Here is a 6,204-nt window from a genome sequence, read left to right as displayed (position 1 = left end):
TTGAGAGAGACAGGAAATTGGGAGGCAGTGAAAGGGGGAATGACATGCAGTAAATAGCCACCAGATGTGGGATTCGAACCGGGGCCGACTGCAGCGAGGACTATGGCCTCTGCATAAGGGGCACCTGCTCAACCGACTGCCCCGCAGGTGGTATTGTTGTCATGTAATCTATTTTAGCACTGTAAATCCAATAAATGTTAAACTTTTTATTCAATATAACACCTGTAACCATAACTAAGTTAGACTTGCATGTTTTAAGTTTGAAGAAGTTTGTTATTTTGTATCATGGAAAGAATTAGAGCTTTTAGAAAGCAGAGCCTAAAAATAGCATTTTTAACTGAACAGGTTTTTTTGCTAAGCTTTTTGAGACTTGAGAGGAAGTGCAGCTTTATTTTTTAAAGACATGCTGTATGTAATTGAAGGCCCAGATCTGGATTTGGCAGTGGATAGTGTTTCCACTCAGGTCATTCACACATTTCTTACTGTAGACTTCAATGTTGATCCATAGCATAGAGGTATTGATGCCTAAACCACAGCCACAGCTATCAATATCATAGTGGAGGTCTTCAGAGAAAGGATAGGAGAGAAATGGGAGTTAACTGGAGGACTTAAGAGCTAGTGTGAGAATGCACAGTGTGATCAGATGAAGCATAGATGGATGTGGTTCCACAAGGAATAACTTAATAATAAAGCACTGTATATGTACTGTATATAGATGTATAGATTTTTATTACCAGATTTTACTTTTGTTTAAGACTGCTTTGTAAATTATGGTTTAATGAATTGTTTAAATGATATTCAACAGTATCTGTGACTTTTCTGTCCACTCATTGATACAGTACATGTCAATATATTTCTGTGACGTGAGAGTGAACAGTCATGTACAAAACATAGTGCTCCTATGACCCCATTGCAGGATTTATTTGTTCTGAGTATTTTGAAAAATGAATGAGAGCAAAGACAAATATAAATCACATGGTAACTACAGTTAATGACTTTGGCTCACGAGGCCTTGTCTTGGCCAGTGTTGGTGTTTTGTATAAATCTCTCAAACATATTCAACCAGATGATCAACATTTCTTAGAAAACATATTTTTGGATTACGAAACATTGTATTTATCACAAGTAAAATCTGAGAAAATATAAAAGCTCTGCTGCTGACATTGAGATGCAGAGACAATCTAGACATAACTGCCAATATGAGCTTCAGTTTTTTCACTTCATCTTCTTGATGCACATCAAACATCAGAAACATCAGTTCTCAGAACAGTTGAGTCTCAAAGTCACCTGTACTGAAACCTGCAAAGTCAGTCAGTCACTTCCACATTATCACCAGAGAATTAAGCTTTTTCACCAGATCTTGTACAAAATGTAAGCGCATGATGAAAGTTGCAGAAAGATGTTTCTGTGCATGTGTGAACTATATCTAAGTGACTGAGAACAGAAACTGTAATGAAATAGGTTGATTGTGTCTGTGAAGTCAGTGAAGTTCTGTCATTGTGGCTAAATTTTACAAACTGAAAGACACCGTTACATTAAACATCTCTGTCAGACACATTTGGCGGAAATTTGTCGTGTGGTTTACGACACATACAGTATCTTCATAGTAATTTTCTCAATACGTAAAAAATATCACAGATTATTTAGACATATAAGGCATTGGAAGGCAGAGCAGCAGACTATGTCAGCTCACTACACGCTCATCAATAACACTGTAATGAGGACAGCTGTAATACTCAGGGAGAACATTCATAATGTGAAACAATGTCAACATTAGGAAGATATCTGAATCTGATATTTTAAACTGAAAAAAATATTTGAGGTTGTTGCAGCAGAAATTTAAAAACAAAAATGGAATGATTAAAAGCCTCAGTAGGTTTGATGAACAGGCAGCTGCTACTGAATCATATGGTATAACATGACTACAGTGATCACCTGCAGATGAAGCAGCCGTTATGGCACCTCTGAACCCCACCCTGGTTTCACATGCGTCTAAATCAGAAAACAATGAAATGAAACTCCAGCCCAAAGCATGAAATGTGAGTCTGTACTGACAGATAGACACGGGCAATACAGTAGGTTCCCGTAGAGGATGAAGAGGAGGATTCTGTCAGAGAGAGAGACCGTGATCAGCTGAAGTCTCTGTTGGTGAGGATCATGGGGGCCAGCAGGGTCCAGATGTACAGGGTCAAACACACCCAGCTGGAGGTGATCTTCACCCACACTGCGGGCCACTTGCTGGTGATGGTGTAGTCTGCATCAGGGCTGTGAGGGAAACATAACAGTCTGTCAGTCATCATCATTTATCTCAATTAATCACATTCACAAGAGGAAAAGCACCTTGCACATCTGTAACACAGAGGCTGAGGAAGATAACCCAACAAATGTACTTTTGAATACAATGGGCTCTACTTTCGTGAACTAGGTGCAGGCGGAGAGGATCAGGCCTGCGCTTCGCCTTCGCTTCGCCAACGGGGAGTGGTCAGGAGCAGATTGCGATTTTCCTTCGAGACGCAGCGGAGCGCATCCCGCCTACTTCCCTCCCACCGGCGCAAATGGCATAGAGGGAGGAGAGAAGGCGTGGAGTGGGTTTGACACAGCCGAGTCAGATCTTCACCAATCAAATGAGCTCCTCTCCTCGCCTTTAAATCCGCCGCGCGCGCAAGGCGGACGTTTGATTTCACCGTGGAAGAGAAGATTTGAATCAGCACCTATAGATTACAGCATAGACATTCAGCACATCTATATCGACTGTCCCGTCACACTAATGACAGATCAAAGGCTGCACAGATGAAAGATGAGGATGGATTACTGCTGTGTTGACACTACACGATTATCTGCTATATTTATGTATTTACTTATTGATTTATTGAGCCGCATCGTCACGCGACCATAACAAATAAAACTGAAAACAAATAAACTATCATCTCTCACAGCCAACCACAATCAGCCTGGCATCATAGTGAGCAGATATTAACATCTCCATCTCAGGTAAATTCTAAAGAAAAAAGAAAAAGAGAGACGCTCCGCGATGCATCCGTTACGCACAGCTGTTTGTTTATATTGTGATCTGTGCACACGTGTTTAAATATAGGTTACTAAATATGAGTGTCTTTATTAATGGAAAAGTGGTGTGTGTGTTTTGTTTTTTGTTTTTTTTTACTGGGCAACAGCTCTCAATCTGTCAGAGCAAGTGAGACGGGAGGAAACTGATGTTCTGGTCCAGTCCAAGCTGGCAGTGTCCAGTCGTGCGAACAGACCTCACGGGCTGATGATGCAAAAGTAGTCTGGGAGGGAGGAGGTTATGATGTTATCCAGGTTTGCTCTGACAGATTGAGAGCTGTTGCCCAGTAAAAAAAAACAAAAGACAAAACACACACCTGTTGCACTGGAGGAAAATGCCACTGCGCCAGCTGCGCCAGGGCTCGCCTCGCTGCGCCCCCCTGAGTTGCGCCAGGAAAATAGGGCCCCATAACTTTTTGTCAGCCGATGGAGTTAGCAGCCCCCGCCCTCGTCATGGATCTATTGGTCCTCGTCCCTACGTCACCACATTCAGGCGCATCCCTTGGCTGCACACACAGCCCTGCATGCCATTCTCTCTCCTCATTGGATAAAAACTGTAGGATACGAGAAAAGTTTTCTCCTGGGCTCAGAGCAGAGCAGAGTGACTGACAGACCCGTGTTTCGGTCCAAACACTCTATGTAAGTGATTGCTGTCAGAAGATACAACTATTTAAGACTTATATTAACACAAAAATATCGCTTACTTCTGCTTTAAAGAGGAACAGGGTTTTATCTGAACTATGCTACATTTTTACCTTAATTAAACAGCTTTTGAGTAGTTGGGATGGTTTAATAAATTGTAACTGGTTACGAGGGAGAATGGAGGCTCTCTGCCTTCCACGTGTGTGTCACTTATTACGTCTCTGGGCTGAAAACCAACCTTGTAAGAACAGCGCTGCCACCCCGGTGTCCCAGCTCTCCTCTCTGCGCACCGTGACACAAACACACAACATAAGACGTGATATCTTGTTTAGATTAAACTACACAAATATACACGGTGGAACATCGTATATGACATGTAACGTCATTTACTGCTCTATTAATTGCTTTCTCTCCGGCTCGCTTGGAAACAAATGCACATGGCCAGGAGGAGGGTTGGCAGAGGAAAAGCGACCGGACTTACATAGTTCCTCTTTAACCAAACTAAAATACGTATGGTCCAATTTAGGTCCTGTATAGTTTTATAATCCTGAGGGAGAGGGACAAATGTCAATTTAAAGAAAATGAATCACGTATGGTAGATTCTTGTTGGTATATAATGTTGCATAATTACTTTTTCATAACCAAACTCATGGTTGCTGAAACAAATTTTAATCTACCGCCAGTCTGCAGGAACAAGGCCTATCAGTCACAGAGATGCTGAAGAGGAAACAGTGATAACCGTGACACAAGATATTTTGTGCTGATACTAAAATGTCAACAGTGATAATCACCATGGGTCAAGGTCTTTGCCCTGTGACAGGAAGCTAGAGATCCCACAGAGAGAACATACAAACTCCACACAGAAAGGACTGAGGCCCAATCAACTTTCTTCCACATACTGATGCTCAGTTTGAACTTCAGTCTTCAGGAGTTCATCTTGATCATGTATCTTAAATATCACTTTTTGAAGGCTCTTTGACATATATTTGGGTGTTTGGTTTGTCTTCCAGCCCCCAAAATGTGAGAATTGACAAAAAAAAATCAGTAATTTGCAGGCTCCCTAGCTGTTCTGAACAGGGCTGTTTTGAGCGGATGAAACGAGCTGTGATGTTTGATCCTTTAACTTGTGGAAAAGGGGCAGAATATGTCTCCTTTAATGCACTGAGTTGCTGCCGTGTGATCTAATAACAAACAGTTGAACGTGTATGTGAGTGTACAGTATATTTGTAAATATATATGCCATATGTCATTCTTAACCTCAGTTAATAGGTGGAATAAATGGGAAGTTGTTTCTTCTCTTGAAATCATTTAGGTTTCTTATGTTTCTCCATTTAAACAAAATGCTAATTTAATGTCTTAACAAGGTTATCAGTGTTAATCTGTAGTTTTTTTTAATTTCAAAGTGGAGAACTGAAGAATTTGTTCATCAAGATGCTCCAGTAACTTCTCCCTGTGTGTCCCAAACAGGAACTCCTCCAAATGTAATGTTCATCGACTGTGAGCCGCTGTGTCCTGTGCTGAATGAAGAGTGCATCCTGCACCTGTGCATCAAGGATTTTTGTCCCGAGGACGTCTCTGTGACTTGGACCAAAGACGGGGAGACACTTCTCTCCGGTGTCTTCAACACCCCCCCCAGCCTCAACATCAATGGCCTCTACTCCATGTTCAGTTTTCTCAGAATCACTCCCAACAAGGACGTCCAGGGCTCAGAGTTCAGGTGCCGGGTGGGCCACAGCGCCCAGACAGAACCTGAGGAGAGACACTTCACTCTGCCACACCTGCACTTAACTAAATAACTGAATAACTTTGTACATTTGGGACATGACAACCCGGTTCTGTAGTGAGGGAGATGGCAGGCCTCTTGTGTTTTTACATCCAAAGAACATTGGATGAATGTTGGGTTAAAAGGTCACATCAAAAATCATCATGTAAGTTCTACTGTGAAAAATGTGTGATTAATATCTGTGTGTTCACAGTTGAATGAGTTATGACTGGTGAGGAGTGAGTTCTCAAAAGTGATATTATGCATTTGAAAGATTAATAATTAACCATCGAAGATCCATGCCGTATCCACAGTATGGCTGAAATTTAGCAGTTACTGTATGCTAAGTCCAGCATTGTCCCAACTCAAAAAATGAATAAATGAAATGAAATGAAATATAGTGACTGTCGTGCCCTCCTTTAGTCGCTCTGCATGGGTGTAGGAGACTGTTTGTGAAGCGCTCTGAGAAACAAACTACTGTCCATATGCTTGTCCACATTCGGGTGATGTTCCAGTTAATAGTCAAAAGTTACAACAAAAACATAACTGCAGTGATGCAAAAAAGAAATGATAATGCGATGCTGCTGGAAAACAAAAGGAGTGAGGTGACTGAGCGAACAAGCGAGCGGTAAAAACCGCATGACCTTCCATCCCATGATGCATCACCTCATTACCTACATCCCTGCTTAGAAAGAAGCTGCCATCTGTGGAGACCTGACGTAGACAGACAAATAAAC

Source organism: Trachurus japonicus, chromosome 5 (genome assembly GCF_045865225.1).
Source record: "Trachurus japonicus isolate A0001 chromosome 5, Traja_1.0".
NCBI lineage: Eukaryota > Metazoa > Chordata > Actinopteri > Carangiformes > Carangidae > Trachurus > Trachurus japonicus.
This window is presented reverse-complemented; position numbering follows the sequence as displayed.